General features: G+C 43.5%; 3 non-coding genes across 3 annotated transcripts; 2 read left to right on the top strand and 1 right to left on the bottom strand.

Moving 5' to 3' along the window:
* The first annotated feature begins 6432 nt into the window (after positions 1-6432).
* On the top strand, positions 6433-6596 carry LOC113833211. Its single transcript, XR_003480780.1, has one exon. It is a non-coding gene; the product is annotated as a U1 spliceosomal RNA (small nuclear RNA).
* A 457-nt stretch (positions 6597-7053) lies between these two features.
* Positions 7054-7124, bottom strand: Trnag-ccc. The gene has a single exon. It is a non-coding gene; the product is annotated as a tRNA-Gly (tRNA).
* Positions 7125-16659: 9535 nt separating this feature from the next.
* On the top strand, positions 16660-16731 carry Trnah-gug. Its single transcript has one exon. It is a non-coding gene; the product is annotated as a tRNA-His (tRNA).
* The last annotated feature ends 663 nt before the right edge of the window (positions 16732-17394 follow it).

Raw genomic sequence — 17394 nt, 5'->3', positions numbered from 1 at the left:
GGCTTGAATGCACCTCTACTGAGCCAGGAGGTGGTGGCACACCACTTTAATCTAGCACTCAGGAAGCAGAGGCAGGTGGATCTCTGTGGCCAGTTCAAGAAACCCTGTTTTTTTTTTTTTAAGCAAGCAAGCAAGCACCTCGACAAAATTGGCTTATAGGTATGGGAGATGCCACCCCTGTAGGTTGTCCTAGATGATATTAGAAAGCTGGTTGAGCAAGTCATGAGCAAGCCAGTAAACAGCATTCCTCCGTGGCCTTTCCTTCAGTTCCTACCTTAAGTTCCTATCCTGAATTCCCTGGATGATGGACTATAAGATAAAACAAACCATTTTCCTCTAAGTCACTTTTGGTCATGATGTTTTATTACAGCAATAGAAACCCTAACTAAGACAGTAATCAAACATCTGTTTCAGAGAACTTACCTTTACTCTGCATTTCCCCCAAGAGACACGTTAATGCAACTAATACAAAAAAATATTTCCAGAGGCTGGAGAGAGGCTCAGTGGTTAAGAGCACTGGCTGCTCTTCCAGAGGACCCAGACTTGAGTCCCAGAACCCACTTGGCAACTAAGAATACGCTGTAACTCTAGCAAGGGAACTGATGCCTCTTCTGGTTTCTGTGAAACCCTGTTCAAACACGACATAAACCTGCTTGCCGGTGAAATACTAATACACATACACATAAAATAAAAATAATAAACCTTCAAAAGTTATTTTCAATTCAACTTAGCCACAATATTTTTTTAAAAAACTGAAAAAAATAACTCAGCCTAAAAATGAATATCTTTAGAACTATAATATGGAGGGTTAGCTTTTAGTTTAACCATATGGATATTTTTTCCCTTCAAAACAAGGCGATTATTCAAGGTCACTATGTCAAACAAGTTCTAGTTACAATGTGAACACTCAGTTAATCATCAAGGCTAGCCTGGTCTACAAAACAAGTTTCAGGACAGCCAAGGCTGTTAAACAGAGAAATCCTGTCTACACACACACACACACACACACACACACACACACACACATTAAAATGGCTTGAAACTGGGGCAAAGTCACACATTTTAAAATTCAAGGGGCACAGCTGGACAATGTGCAGCGAGTGGGAGACTTTGGAGTATTCAGTACTAAATAGGATGATCCCTCAGACTCAGAGATCCATACTGAAGAGGAGAGGGAGAGAGATGGTGAGATGAGAGCCAGAGGTGGTAGATGGCTCCAAGGAAACAGTGCCTTCCAGACACAACAGGACTGATGTACACATGAACATGCAGAGACTGTGGCAGCACACGTGGGGCTTAAGTAGGCTCAATCCAGGGCTCCTCAGTCCTGAGAGAGGGGAGTGAGCACAGGCTCCCACCACTAACCAAGAAGCTCTCTGCAATAGATACCCACTTGCAAAGGAAAAATTTGTTTTCTCCAACGGAGTCTGAGTCTACTAGCCACACTTCAGGATAGACCCTATGCCCTGGGAGTCAGCCAACACAACATTAACTCAGTGGTATTTTTGTAGACTTTTTGTCTCATATTGATTTGTTTGGGCTTTTCTTTCTTTCTTTCTTTCTTTCTTTTTTTTTTTTTTTTTGCTGCTTTTTAAGGAGGCAGTTGCGTGGGTGTGGAGATGGGGAGGACCTGGGAGTTGGGGGAAAGCTTGATTAGAATATATTGTATGAAAAAAATCCAACATAAATAATTCAGTTAGAATAGTAGTGGCACACCCCTTTATTCCCAGCACTTGGAAGGCACAGGTAGATGGGTCTCTGTGAGTTTGAGGCTACTCTGGTCTACAAAGTGAGTTCTTGGACAGTCAGTGCTATACAGAGAAACTGTCTCTGGGGGAAAAAATCTAATAATAAAAGATAAAAAAATAAATAATTCAAACAAAATGTTTTACAATTTCACCAAATATACAGGCGATCTTTATTTCATTCCATTATGTACTTAAATTCAAAACTTTTAAAAAAAATTGGTAAATTTTTGCTGTACTACTTTGTTTCAGGATTATGATTTCAACCTAAGAGTTATATCCTCTTCAATTATTTACTTCTGTATGCTACTTTTGAATGTATACTGTATCACATGTTTACATAACAAAGTTCTCCAAGTGGCTTCTGTTCATATTGACTTCACCTTTAGTACCATCACTCTGGAGGCAGAAGCTGGTAGATCTCTAGGAATTCAAAGCTAACCTAGTCTACATAGTGAGCTCGAGGCCACTCAGGGCCAAATGGTGAGAAGGCTTCAAAATAAAATAAATTTAAAAGATGAGTGCTCATAGAAAATTAGTTCATATTCTTTTTAGTTCACAGGACTTACATCTCTAATGAAGAAATTAAATTAATTTTGTTGGTAAGGCAAAATAAAACATGCCCTGTCCATCAGCATCTTCCCTATGTATATATTTGTGACTGTGAGATGCTTAAGATACCATGTCCATGGTTTCCGTGTTTCACATATAGCTGCCTGGGCTTCCAACAACAGAGATGAGATAGGGCTAAGGAAAATGATTCAGCCCAGGGCTAAGCCCAGGAAATGGCCTTAACCCTGGGGACTAACACATTCTCAGGCATATAAGGATCTACCTGACCCATCAGAGAAACCCCTGACACTTGCACAGCTGTGGTTTCAAACCCACGACACTAAAAGAATGGCCCAGTGGAATATATTGTTAGTGCTTGGAAACAGAGGTGACTTCTGTCTATTATCTGTGACCTGACAACCATCCTGAGATCACCTGTTAGCTTGACAATTTTAATTTACCTTTATTTGGTTTCCTCAATGGTTAACAAATCTTCAAATGGAAACTTTGCTTCTTTCCAATAAGGCTGTCATTATGTCTACTTGCCTAATTCCCTAGCAAAAAAAAAAACTCTGACAAAATCTTTTTTCCAGACCTTTTGTCTTATTTTATGTGTATGAGTGTTTTCCTTTATGAATGTATGTGCACCACATGTATTCTTGGTATCCACAGAGTTCAGAAGAGAACCTCCGGGATTGGAGTTATAGATGGCTTTGAGCTACTGTGTGGATGCTGGGAATCGAATCCAGATTCTTCTATTTTAGACTATCAAACGCTGGTATTAGATGCTCACCAACATGCCTGGCTTCCAACAGCAGCAGTGATGACAAAAAAATACAGGGACCTAATTCGTGTCTGTGGATCAGGAAGTATCTAGATAAATACTGCTTCACTCATACTACAAAAGAGAACATATTTATTTGAAAAGTTGATACCAACTGTCATAACAGGAATGGCGACACCCACATTAGTAATAATAATGAGTACTAACAAAACATTTATTGCACTGAGCCCTCAGACTCCACATTTTTCCCAAAAGTGTCATTTAATATTCGGGACAATGTGTGAAGAGAGTGTTCCTACCTGTCCAATTTGTAATGTAGAAACGTAGGCACAGAAAACCTCAGTGAGTTTTCTAAGTCTCACCTGTTCCCTGAGGTCTGAAGCTTCACAGTGGAGCCTTGCAAGCTTCTCGCTCCCTCCCCTCTCTGGGTATCAGTGGCACCGCAGAGACGTTCAGCCTTAACACCCGCTCTGGAGAGGCTGGAGTAGATCCAGATCTAACTAGGCACATTCTGAAAGTCCAGAGATGATATTCATGGAACAAGTACTCTTTTAGGGTTTTTATGTTGAACAGATTTTTAACCTTCAGACAGGATTTTCCTTTTGGATATTAAGCAGAGGAGCACCAAATACTTGGAAGTAGTGGATATGGATGGATGAAGGCAGGGATCCCAGAAATAGGAGGTCACCGCGTGTTTTGGGTGGGATGGAATGACTATACCCTAGTTGAACACACCATAAAACAACCTGTGGTGGTCAGACATGGACTGATATGTGCCACCATCCTGTGACTATATCAGTGCTTCCTACCCACAGGCTAGTGGGTGCCACCAAAAGTGACCTCAGAAAGCTAAAGTCCAGATAATAATAGGTAAGCTTGAGAGCAGCCTGGACCATAAGGGACAAAGAATGGCAGAGAAAGACTGAGCAGAGGGCTTGAGAGTGTAAAGTATGTGGGTCATGGAGACCTGGTGTTGTTGTCTGCTAGCTCCACTTCTGCAAGTCTGTTTCTCTATCAAGTAAAGAATTACAGGATGAGAAGTTTGTAGTTCACAGCGCACACACACACTATTGCAGCAAAGATAGTACACACTACACAAAGCCAGAGTCCCTTGCATCACCAAGGACAGGGTGTCCAGAGAGGGAGCACTGTCCGGGCCCCTGGGGAACCTGGTTTATATGCTTCATTTGTTTGTTTGTTTTTTGAGACAGAGTTTCTCTATGTTAACAGTCCTGGCTGTCCTGTATCTCACTTTGTAGCAGGCTGGCCTCAAAACCACAGAGATCTGCCTGCCTCTGCCTCTTGAGTTCTGGGATTGAAGGTGTGGGCACTCACCACGGGGCAGTTTATATGCTTTTAAATAAGGTGTTTAGCAAAGCTTGGCTCCATTTCCCTTTCTTGAATTGACTGTGCAGGATACTTTTAGCTGGTTGGGTCATTTTAAATGATAGCAGGGACCTGGATTATGCAATGCACAAGGGGACCTCTGAAATTCCTGTGTAGACAAAAGCCCACTGAGCCCACCCAGCCTTGTTATTATCCTATTGAGCAAGCTGCTTGATAAGAAGCAAACTGTGCTCCTTCAGGCCAGTCTTTTCTGGATCCACTTAGGTGAAACTGAAAGACCGAAAAATATAACCTAAATTCTCCTATGACCACAAAGACCACGGGAACCTAGTTTAGAAGTTTAAAAATATTCACCCCCTAGCCACATAGAAAAGGGAATGTATAAAATGGCCCGGTCACAATGACCGATATATAAAATTGTTATTATTCATAACCACCTGTGGAATGTTGTTATATTCAATAACAGTCTGGTTTCTGAGTTATTATAAGTCATTTTGTTCCAGAAAGCCATGACCACCCCAAAACGCCAACTGTCCCACGGCCTAGCTTCCTGGCCAAACAAAACAACGGGAAATGAGTCAACAAGCTTAGGCCGCATACTTAATTTTAATAAATACTCAAAGTAACCTAGAAACTGCAAAATGGGCTAAGTTGATTGGCCCACATTGTGTAAGCTTCTGACACTCTAGAACGATTGGTTCAAATGTACTGGCTTTGTTGTAAACCCTATAAAAACTGTCTCAATTCTGCCCTCGAGATCCTCAGTCCTCTACCCCTGCGTGGTGTATGACTGTGGGCCCCAGTGCGCCTGGAATAAAAACTCCTCTTGCTTTTTGCATCAAGCTTGCTTCTCGTAAGTGATTTGGGGTGCCGCGGTTCTGAGGGTCTTTCAAAACCACAATGATACTGTTGGCCTTCTTGGACGGCTTCCTGGGAAGTTTGCAAGTGTAGGAATATGTCTAGGTGCTGACAACCATGCCTTCCTCTTGTACTTCCTGCTCGCTCCAGTCATGAAGTATTTGCTATGCTGGCCAGTGTGATGAAAAAAAAAAAAAAAAAAAAAAAAAAAAAAAGGCTGTGCTTGAATTTGAATATTATGTTGGAACATCGATGGTTCCATCGCCCTTGGTTCCACAGAAGTCGAGACGAACATCAGAAACAAATGAGGATACTACTGATTTTGTTTGAGGAAAAGAAAAGACTCATGACAAGGCGGTGGTGGCGCACGCCCTTAATCCCAGCACTCAGGAGGCAGAGGCAGAAGGATCTCTGAGTTCCAGGCCAGTCTGCCGGAACTACAGAGCAAGTTTCAAGACAGCCAGGGCTACACAGAGAAACCCTGTCTTAAAAAAAAGAAGAAGAAGAAGAGGAGGACGAGGAGGAGGAGGAGGAGGAGGAGGAGGACGACGACGACGACGAAGAAGAAGAAGAAGAGGAAGAAGAAGAAGAAGAAGAAGAAGAGGAAGAAGAAGAAGAAGAAGAAGAAGAAGAAGAAGAAGAAGAAGAAGAAGAAGAAGAAGAAATTTGACTGTTTGACAATAATAAATTATAGGGTCAACAAATTTGGTAGAAGCAAATTAATGGTAAGAACAGAAAGGGAAGAATGATACTTGAGCAAGGCTGTGGGACAGCAGAAGGGATGCTGTAAACCTTAAAGCAAAATTTCAAAATTTACTACAGTCAATGAGTCAATAAAATAGCTAAAATGGGACGTCGGTACAAGCCCACACAGGGAGGAAGGAGAAGCCGACTGAAGGCAGGACATGTCGCCCGAAGGGCATGATCTATGCAGATTAAGGACGCGCAGGAGCTGCTGGGTCCGTATCTCTTCAGAAACCGTGGAGATTTTTCATGGTTTGAGAAGGAAAGACGAGCGATAGGTGGCAAATACACCTAGAAAATACGTGTGCGTCCGAGAAAGCTAGCAACTGCATTCGGCGAAGTGACCGTGTGTTGAGAGCGCAGGGCCAGTGTGGCTGGGTCGGGCCTGCGCCTGCGGAAAGCATACTTACCTGGCAGGGGAGATACCATGATCAAGTAGGTGGTTTTCCCAGGGCGAGGCCCACCCATTGCACCTGGGGTGTGCTGACCCCTGCGATTTCCCCAAATGCGGGAAACTCGACTGCATAATTTGTGGTAGTGGGGGACTGCGTTCGCGCTCTCCCCTGGTGTTCTGGTTACAAAGTAAGACTGCTCTGTTGTACTTACAGTTTGCTTAGGTTTCTTACCCTGAAATGGGTCTTCATTAACCCTAAAAATATGTGCCACCACAGCAGGGTTTAACCCCGACAACTTGACAGACCCTTTTCTAGCAGTATTCCAGCCAGGCGTTACTATATAATTCACTTAGTCTAAAGCAGATAGGCGGGAGCCTCTGGGGACAGCACTCTGCCCTGAACAAAAATGTTTGAATAGCTTCTGCCTGCCCATCCTATCTTTCTTTTTTCTGTCTAGAATAAGCTATTTTTGCCATGAGAATAAAATCCTCAGGCTATGGATGTCTGGATGGAAATAGGAAGAACCTGGAAGTCATTAAACAACTGTGGTAGCGATATTCAATATTTGTAAATTTGTGCCGTACGCTCGAAGAAAAAGTGCTGTGAGTAGAAGGAGGAAAGATGAGGTTGCATTGGCCGGGAATCGAACCCGGGTCTCCCGCGTGGGAGGCGAGAATTCTACCATTGAACCACCAATGCGTCCTTGAGAAGCTCTTTGTAACAATACACTGAGAAAAGGGAAAAGAAGTCATCCACGCATCTCAATGAATTTCCACAGTAAAACAACCATGTAACCAACGTTTCCTCATGACTTTGAATTCTCCCACTGTTGAAGAAATACAGGTCTCCCTATATGCTAGGCTGTGATAAATCTGGGCCAGATTTGCTACTCAAGGAGTTTCGAGGCATGACCTACAGAATTTCTTCTGCTTCTGCCTGGCTTGCAGCTCATTAGAAGGGAAATAAATGCTAATTCAGTTCAAACTCCTGGCTCTGAAAAGCCTCCACTGAAGTTTACCAATGCCCAAACTATTCTCAATTCAGAAGTAGTCAAAAGCACACGACGTAAATCCTGGGGACAGTTCTATAACAAAACGTGATCTGTGTGAACAGACTGATGAAAAGCCTTCTCTGAGCAGGACTTATTCTATTTCCACTGGATTGGACGGCGGGGGGGGGGGGGGGGAGGGACGACGACAAAACGAGCCATTGTTCTTCAGGTTTACCGGCTGTTTTATTTGCAGGGCATATGGCATCCCTAATGTACAGCAGCTGCTCTTCTAGGATGTTAAGGAAGTGACTGGAGTGTGACAAAAGTAGTAAACTACTCCAAAGCTACACGGAGAAACCCTGTCTCAAAAAAAAAAAAAAAAAAAAAACCCAAAACCAAACAAACAAAAAATAGTAAACTAATCGAGTACCCTTTTTTGTGAAAATACATAATATTCTCTTTTTAAAAAAAACTTTTATTGATTCTTTGTGGATTTCACATTGTGCATCTTGATCCCACCCATTTCCCTATACCATTTTTAAAAACACCCAGGAGATGGAAAAAAGCCAAAAGGAAGAGGCAGAAATTCATCCACACACCCACTCTCCCGCTTTACCCATCTCTCTCCAGGGATGTTACTGATGCTGAAACCTCAGCACTGGGTGGACAGAGATGGAAAGAGAATCAGAATGTGACTTGGGGTGGGTGATGACTGTGGACTGACAGAAATCAACTTTTTCCCTACCCTTATCCATGTAGGTGATGGCTCACTTTGTCAGCCACAGATAGCCATAAAGAATACTTGAGGAATGCTTTTGTGTTTAATTTTATTTTATTGACTAGAGTTTACTTACAACACTGCTGTGGAATGAGAACCCTGATGTCCCGTCACATTTGGCTTGAAATGCCCACGTAAAAGGAAAGGAGGAGGAGGAGGAGATGCAGAAAGAGCAGATCTGGTCACAGAATTGAGTTACCCGAAGCTCCAGAGGAGATGGACTGATGCAGTCCCTGGCTTTTTAAAAATAAAATAAAACTCACTTGTAAGAGAAAACTTACTTTGATCCTTTTAGAAGTTCAGGTGCTGTCACTGGAGAGACACATCCCAAAGTCTGGGTTGATCATCATCAGGACTTTGATGCAAACATTCACACCCAGTGGGCACGGGACTTTCCCTCACGGTTTGCTCTCATTGGTGCTGGTGTCCCTAACATGGAATGCAAGGATATAGGAAAAGGAATGTCAGAGATAAACTCTCATCTCCACAACACCCTAGTTAGGAAAAGCTATTCTGCATCAAGAACTGGAATTATCTTGAAGGTCTCTCCCATATACGGAATCATATAAATTTGCTCATACTGCTTCCTGGTAGGTTGTATTGCTTGAGCAATGAATTTTTGACACAATGTTGCACTGTTAGCCATACCTTGAGGTCAAACTTTCCAATGATTCCTGGCCCCAGGTTCTTTAAAATTCACTGGTGTGTTTGGCTCTTGTGAGCGGTACTGTATATGTTTTAGTGTAGAAATCTAGCTTCAGCTCTCTTGAGTGTGTATGTGCTTAGGAGTGGATTACTGAACTATATGCCAAATGTGTAGGGGTCTAACTTTCTTGTGAACTGTCAAGCTGCCTATAGTTGCAGCGGCACCACTTTACCTTGCCCACAGCAATGCATGGGGATTCCAATTTCTAGCTTGCCTCCTCCTCCTCCTCCTCCTCCTCCTCCTCCTTCTCCTCCTCCTTCACCCCCTCCTCCTCCTCCTCCTCCTTCACCCCCTCCTCCTCTCCTTCATCATCATCTTCTTCTATATAGGGTCTCCTTATCAAGGAGACCTGAACTCACTATAAAGCAGAGGTCAGCTTTGAACTTCTGATCTTCCATCTCCCAAGTGATGGCATAGCAAGTGTATAGCACACCACGGTCAGTTCTGTGGAAAACTGAAACATGTCTCATATGATATGATATGATATGATATGATATGATATGATATGATATGCAGTGTGAGGCTGGACTTTTGTGGATCCCATGGTGAGGACAAACAAGCCATTAAACAGAACTTACATAGAAAAGTTATGGGGGGGGAGGGAGTAAGGGAAGGGAAGAGAGAAAGGGGAGGGAGAAGAGAGAAAGAGAAAGAGAGAGACCTGCTTCCTCCACAGAAAGAAAGAAAGAAAGAAAGAAAGAAAGAAAGAAAGAAAGAAAGAGAGTGAGTGGGCAAAGCTTATCTCTTAAAGGGACCTTTGCACCTTCATACAGAGCCAAGGGGCACCGCCAGGTTTGCCTGGATGATAACATCCTACATTTTAGGTAGGTAGGTACTCTCTGAGCTACATCTCTAGCTTTGTTAACATTTATCATATACTTTGATTTTTTAAAAAATCAGTAGTCCTTGCCGGTTGTAGTGGCAAACGCCAGTAGGATTTGCTGAAGGAGGCAGAGGCAGGAGGATCACGAGTTCAAGGCCAGCCTGGGCTACACATTTTCCAGGATAGGCTCCAAAGGAAGACAAGGAAACACTGTCTCGAGAAAAAAAAGAAAAGAAAAGAAAAAGAAAACAAAATCAGTAATCCGACTAGCTACGAAATAGTATCTGGTGTTCATTTTCAGTCAAGTGGCTAATGATGTTGAATACCTTTCAAAACATGGACTTGTTGGCCAGTTGTATACTTGCTGTATATCTGCAAAAGGTTTTATCTCATATAAATTGGCCTGTCTTTTAGTTATTGAGCTGTAATCATTCTTGGTGATTTTGAGGATACAACTTCTCTAGCATAAACTGCAACTATGTCTTCTCCTTACTGAGAGAGCTTTTCTCTTTCTTGAATGCACTTAAGTGCTTCACTTTAGATCAGCAGGGGTGATAAGTTGGATATGAGGTTTGAGTGTGTCAAAGTCAATGAATTCAGGTTACTCCAGAGGCTGAATGGGAAAGAGACTCAACATTATGGATACATACCCCCTGTGATGCTACTCTTGGTTGTCAACTTGACTACATCTGGGACTAACTAAAACCCAATGACTGGGCACTCCTGTGAGGGATTCTTTTTTCTCAATTATACATTTGAAATGGGAAGACTTACTTCTAATCCAGATCTTTGAGGTGGGAAGATAAACCTTTAATCCACCTGGGAAGATCCACCTTTAATCTGGGCCACACCTTCTGGTGGCAGCCTGTCTAAGGACATGGAAGAAGAAAACTCTCTCTTTGCCTGCTTGCACACACTCTCACTGGCAAGTCCATTCTTTCACTGCTTCTTCAGGATTCTAGTGATATTGAAGACCAGCTGTGACATCCAGCCTCATTTAGTGAACAACTACTGGATTCTTGGACCTTCTGTTCATAGGTGGCCATAGTTGGGTCAGCTGGGCCACAGCCTGTAAGCTAGTCTAATAAATTCCATCATATACATAACTAATTAAAAGTAATCTTTCTTAAAAAAAAACAAGCAAACAAACAAACACCTGTGTGTCAGAACATGGTCCATGAAGAAAACTGAGTGAGTATTCTGAGTGCTTGTGAGAAAACTCCAAGAAAACAGGATAAGAGCCTTGTGACTCCCGTCCTTCAAAGCACCGGGGTTGTTCTTGGAATGCACTTGAATGTTCCTCCCAGGTGCGGCAAACGGGAGTGGGTTCGCTTCAGATTAACCATTGCTGTTTACTATTGTTTTCCAGCTACCCACCGCTGGTCCTTGTGATTGTATATAGCTTGAACTCGTGTGACCTTTGCTCATATTACCTTTCCTTAACCCTCACAATAAAAATTGTCTGATGCTCTAAATAAAGTTGGTGATTGCATGAAACTTCAGTCTGCCTCATTCATAGGCTCCATTCTCCCAGTTCCCACTGCTTCTAAAGCCATCACTGTGAAACCAAAACAGAAGCCACATTGTTGGTGAGGAGCCACATTGTAATACATTGTTATTATTTTTTTTATTTTTATTTTGGTATTTTTGAGACAGGGTTTCTCTGTGTAGCTTTGGAGCCTATCCTGGCACTCTCTCTGGAGACCAGGCTGGCCTCGAACTCACAGAGATCTGCCTACCTCTGCCTCCCCAGTGCTGGGATTAAAGGCAAGCTCCACCAAAGCCCGGCCACATTTTAATACATTGTTATTAAGTCTCCATACCTTACAAGAATAAGTGTCTGTTTCCTAAGCCTAATGTATCTGCAAACCTACCTGGCCGTGGCCCTGGCCGTGACCCTGGCCCTGGCCCTGCTGAACCTGTGATCTATGACACCTTTGTGATGGAAAAATTAATAACTAAAAGACATAAACGTTTAGGCTGTGACAAAGAAAGAGAGAGCCCTCTGATCACGGAGAATGTGACCAGAAGCTCAAATACACGAGCAGCTGCGCCAACATCTGCCCCTACCCCCTTGCCTTGAGAAGACTGGGAACCAGATAGCCTCTTGAAACTCGTAAAACTTTTAGATTGCAGGATGTGCTCCGGTTGTAAGCCCTTAGCCCACAGATGTGCAATTAATTTTACCTAATCAGGTGACAGTTACTGCCTTCTTCAAGATCCTTTGTTTCATGAAAATCTTGGCTGGAAACTTTGTATGCTAAGTAATCTCTGTAACCATGGGAACCTTGCAAACTGAGACCCCTCCCCTTTTTCCCTTTAAAAGCTCTTTTGGGCTGGTTGGCATCTCATTTCCTCCGCCATGGGATGGGATCCAAGCTGGCCAGCTTGAACAATAAAAAGAAACCTTTTGCTTTTGCATCAGAAGCGTCGACTCCTTGAGTTAGTCTCTGGAATTCTGCAAACTTGGCTCAACAGCCTTGATGACTCACTTTCCACATGATGGGTCCTTGCATCGGGTCTGTGGACCAGAAATGGGGGCCACGCCCCTTTGGGGCCAACTGAAGGTGAGGATGTAATGATATCACTAGACCCAAGATAAATGATAAATGGGTGTTTATTGGGGACAATTACACAGAAAAATACAAAGAACCGCCCGAGTGTTTCCCTGCTCTTCCCACCAGAAACGCTGACCCAACAGAAAGAGCATGCAATGGAGAGCCACGCCTCAAGCTCCTCTCTTTCTGCTTTTGTCCGCTTGAAGCCACATCCAAAGGGGTGTGGCCGCCATTTCAGGTCCACAGACCAGATGCCTACACTTGCATTTATCTCTACAGCTGTTTTCTACCGCACAGGCAGCCTTGAGCCAGGTGCTAACAGCCAAATTATCTTTTTAAAAACGATTTTGTTTACTTATTACGTATACAGTTATCTGCATGCATGCTTGCACATCAGAAGAGGGCACAAGACCCCACTGCAGATGGTTGTGGGCCACCATGTGATTGCTGGGAATCGAACTCTGGTCCTCTGGGAGAGCAGTCAGTGCTCTTAAACTCTGTGAGCCATCTCTCCAGCCCACCAAATTATCTTGACAGCTTTTATCTATCTATCAACCTTAACCCTTCCCCCATTAAAGGGACCTCAAAAGCCAGCGGGGGGGTGGGGGGCTGCTCTCTGAAACCCTGACTTAGGGGGAGATGACCATCTGGCAAGTCCCTTTCGAACTTCTAAAGACAGCTTGCTTTAATCAGTCGTGTTAATATTTTTTTCGAAGGTCTAATATAGCACCTGTGAAAGACTATTGGGGTTTGAATGTAAAATGTCTCCCATAGGGTTAAGTGCCCGAATACTTGGTTCCCAGCTAGTAACACTGTCTTGGAAAGCTCTGTGTGATCTTTGGGAAGTGGAAACTTGCAGGAGCAAGGATCAGCTTTGACAGTAGACAGCCCGAGCCTACTTCCTCTCTGCATTCTGCTTCCTGATTTGGACTGTTCCACCCTGTTCCAAATTGTGTCCCCTTAAACTGTAAGCCCAATGAACCCTTCCTCCCTTAACTTACCTAATGTCAGGTATTTGGTCAAAGCAACAAGGAAAATAACCACTACAAGGACTAATAGAGCTGGTTGTCAGCATGCTAATTCTCTTGTAAGGAGAGAATATGCATCACTGCATCCAACACAGATAAATGCAATTCATAAGGAAAACAGAATAGTGTTGGACATGGCTTATACCTTTAATCCTAGCATTTGGGAAGTAGATCTCTGGGAGTTCAAGGTCAGCCTGGTTGTCTACATGAGTTCCAGGACAACCAGGGCTACAAAAAAAAAAAAAAAAAAAAAAAAAAAAAAAAAAAGAAAGAAAAGAGAAAGAGAGAAAGAGGAGGTACAAGTGTCTGGAACCAGCAAATTTCCCTTCCTATTAGATGAGCTGTTTAAAGGAAGCAAGGTGGGCTCATTCCAGTTGATCTTCTCTGGGCCTGTGCAAAACCCAAGGACTCAATTATCATCACTGGAAAGAACCAAGGAATACAAGGCATGCCAAGGCCTAGGTGGCTATGACCCATAACAAGTAGAAAATTCCACCAGTGAAACAGAATCAGATGTGTCATGGTGTTAGAATTAGGAGACAGGACTGTCAGTTATTTTGCCTGAATCCTAGGCCCAAATCTTCAAAAGGAGATTCAGAATATTTAAAATCAACCAAATGAGACATTAGAGATCAAAAGTAAGACATTGGAGAGGGCAGCTTTTCCACAGGGATTAGCAACAGGTTATACATGGCAGAACACCTAATCACTGAAATATGCCCATAAGCAATTGAAAATATCCCATCTGGGGCTGGAGGAATGGTTCGGATCCACATTCAATTCCCAGAATCCACACAGTTGCTCCTGACTGTAACTCTAGTCTCGGGGGATCTGATGCCCTTTTCTGGCCTCCTAGGACACCAGACACACATGTGCTGTGCACATACATATGCTGGCAAAATCCTGTACACATATAAGTAAATAAAAAGAAAATATTCAAACTGAGACTTAACGACAAAATGAAAAGAACTTTAAAGAACAAACAGATCCATGAATTGTAAGATAAACTTAAATGCCCTAATATGTGAAAACTGGGTTTCATGAAAACTGTGGGTAGAGAAGAAAGAAAAATGTTTGAAGAAACAATGGCTGAAAGTTCCCCACCCATAACAAAGATTATATTGTGGGGTATCTGCCAGAGAAGACTATTCACACAGGTTTAAGCCAACAGAAAGACATTAGTAAGCAGGGCATGGTGGTGCAAGCCTTTAGTCCCAGCTTTCTGGAAGCAGAGTCAGACATCTGTGAGTTTGAGGCTGGCCTGGTGTATAAAGCGAGTTCCAGAACAACTGTTACACAGAAAAACTCTGTCTCACAAAACAAAGGAAAGTCATTATTAGTAGCACTGGGTGTTTGGAAACTTCAGCGTAGATGGAGCCTTTTTCTGTTTTGTTTTTTGAGACAGTTTTTCTGTATTGTTGGAGCCTGTGCTGGTGGAACTTGATCTGTACACCAGGCTAGCCTTGAATTCACAGAGATTGGCCTGCCTCTGCCTCCTGAGTACTAGGATTAAAGGCGTGCGCCACCAATGGCCAGCTAGATGGAGCCTCTTTTAGGGTGGCTTTTAAACACAAAAACCATGTCCTGGGCTGACATACTGCAGTTAACAAGAACGGTTAACTAGAAGGGAAACCACAGAAGCCAAAAAGCAACGTTAGTACATTTAGAGACTTTCTCAGAACTAGGACTTTGGTGGAGTGGGCCTTTGTTTTTGTTTTGGCAGGTGGTGCTGTCTACATGCTGAGTTTCATGGCTTGAATGGCACCTCCTTCATGGCATCAGCCGGGCTAAGGTTTGGGGGCTGTTACAATGAAAGTAAGAGATGCAAAGAGATGAGGAGCTCAATCCAAGAGACACCATGCAAAAATAAGCCCCAGACAGGGTGTAATCAACTCCAGTGAAACTGATGTTATACATACATGGGAGCAAAGAGAAAGCTCATGTCAAATTTTTTTCTGCAATTTCCAAGACTCTATCTGAAGCCATGTAAATGACAACACAAAAAGGGCATTTTTTTAAACACCAAGGGCAAGAAAAATATATGCCATAATATGTTGGAGAATAATCTTTTTGTACACCGTGAAGATGTATCTCTGCCAAGGCACCTCTGGATTAGTTTAATAAAGAGCTGGGTGGCCAATAGGTAGGCAGAAGAGGTTGGGCGGGATTTCTGGGCAGAGAGGGAAGGAAGATGAATCTAGGCAGGAGAGAGGCCAGAGGAAAGGAAAGAAAAGGTACAAGGAGGAAGAGGTTAAAACGCCACAAGGCAAAACGTAGATTAATATAAATTAATATAAGAGCTAGTGGGACAAGCGTAAGCTCTAGGCTGAACTTTCATAAGTAATAAGAAGTCTCCTTGTCGTTATTTGGGAGCTGGCTGGCGGGACAGAAAGAGACTCGTTACAATAATATTTATCTTCTAAAAATGGATCCTGAAAAAAGAAATGGATTCAGGCTTGACGTAGATCTGGAATCGCAACACTAGAAAAGCTGAGGCAGGAGGATGGCGAGTTCCAAGACCATGTTCTACACATGGGGAACTGAGTCCAGCCTGGGCTACATAAGTCTTACTTAAAAGACAAACAAAAAAACAAGTTGTATAAAGAAGGGAATTCAGGAAATGCTGAAATAATTCACTGATAGACGATACACCAAAGAAACAAAACAAAACAAAAGCAAACAAAAAAACCTGAGGCTGCCGGGGACTGTTTTGTTACTTGAGTCTATACCGCTCGTTTCCTCCCTGGCTCTTTGAAAGGATCCCAGGGAATGATTTTTAACTTTTACTTTTATTTTATTATCATTGTTGTTTTGAGTAGGGTCTCACTGCGTACCTTGGCTGAACCAAGGTACCACCGTGCCAGGACCACCGTGCACAGCCTTTCGAAGTGCCCCAGCCACAGCAAAATCTCGGAGGGTAATGAAAGTGTCACGCAGTCTTGTGAAAGTAAAGGGGGGGAGTTGGGGGGGGGGGAGAAAGCAAACAACAAAACAAAAAACAAAGCGAAAGTAGTAGAGGATCGAACTTTTCACCTTCTTATCACTACACACCCTCACTAACCAACTGAACCACAGAAGAAAACAGGGAAGACCTCTCATCCGAGCAGGAGGAAGTCTCTAGCTTGGTGCTATCTGCAGCCACGGCTTTCTGCGTCACAGGCTTCTCAGAGGTGTCGCAAACTAGCAGCAGATCCATTGGTGCCCCGCCCGCTTCAAGAAGAGCAGCCGGTGGCTGGGTTACGGTGCAGGCATCCCAGCAGAAGCAGACGTCGGGATCAGGACCGGGCGGAACTGAGGCTCAGTCAATTGTGCGAGCGCTGACGACACATGTGCCGTTCGGTGTGTGGCTCGCCGTGATCGTATAGTGGTTAGTACTCTGCGTTGTGGCCGCAGCAACCTCGGTTCGAATCCGAGTCACGGCACTATCGTCCCTCTGCCCGGCGATCTTTTGCTCCAAGCTCTGGGCAGGGCGACAACATTCCCGTCCTCCCCTGCGCCACCTACAATAGCAAACAAGCAGAGCTGGGCGACAACACTCCCGTCCTCCCCTGAGCCACCTACAATAGCAAGCAAGCAGAGCAGCCTTACACTAGGGCTGGCCGTGCTCTCACAGCCGCTGTTTCTAGCATCACAGAAGATATTTTGCATCAAATAGGAATGAACGTCTTCAAACTCACCGTCTTCAAACTTACCGTCTGCAGCTAGCAGAGTTCCCCCTTTTCATAGCTGCATAGTAACAAAAGTATTAAAGCATCTTAGAATAAAATGGGTTTTGAAAGTCAACACCTGGACCAAGTTACTGTGAATTCCCCTCATCCCAGCAAGGTCTGTGAGGGGATGGCGTAGAGAGGGAGGGGGGGACAGGGCGAGGGTTCCAGTATTTCACGCAGACTTCCAAATTCAGCTCCATTTTTCATACATATTTTCCTAGGTGCTGTTTAGCATACCCTTTGCATATCAACGTATCACCTTCTCCTTTCTCCTTAAAGTACTTTATTACTAAATTTTAAGGTTTGGTCTTTGACACACATCAAATTAACTTTTGGGTGTTGCTAGGGATCACACTCAGCACCTTGTACATGCCA

This window comes from Cricetulus griseus (genome assembly GCF_003668045.3).
Source record: "Cricetulus griseus strain 17A/GY chromosome 1 unlocalized genomic scaffold, alternate assembly CriGri-PICRH-1.0 chr1_0, whole genome shotgun sequence".
Lineage (NCBI taxonomy): Eukaryota > Metazoa > Chordata > Mammalia > Rodentia > Cricetidae > Cricetulus > Cricetulus griseus.
The sequence above is the reverse complement of the archived record's forward strand: the minus strand, read 5'-3'. Positions and strand labels throughout refer to the sequence as shown.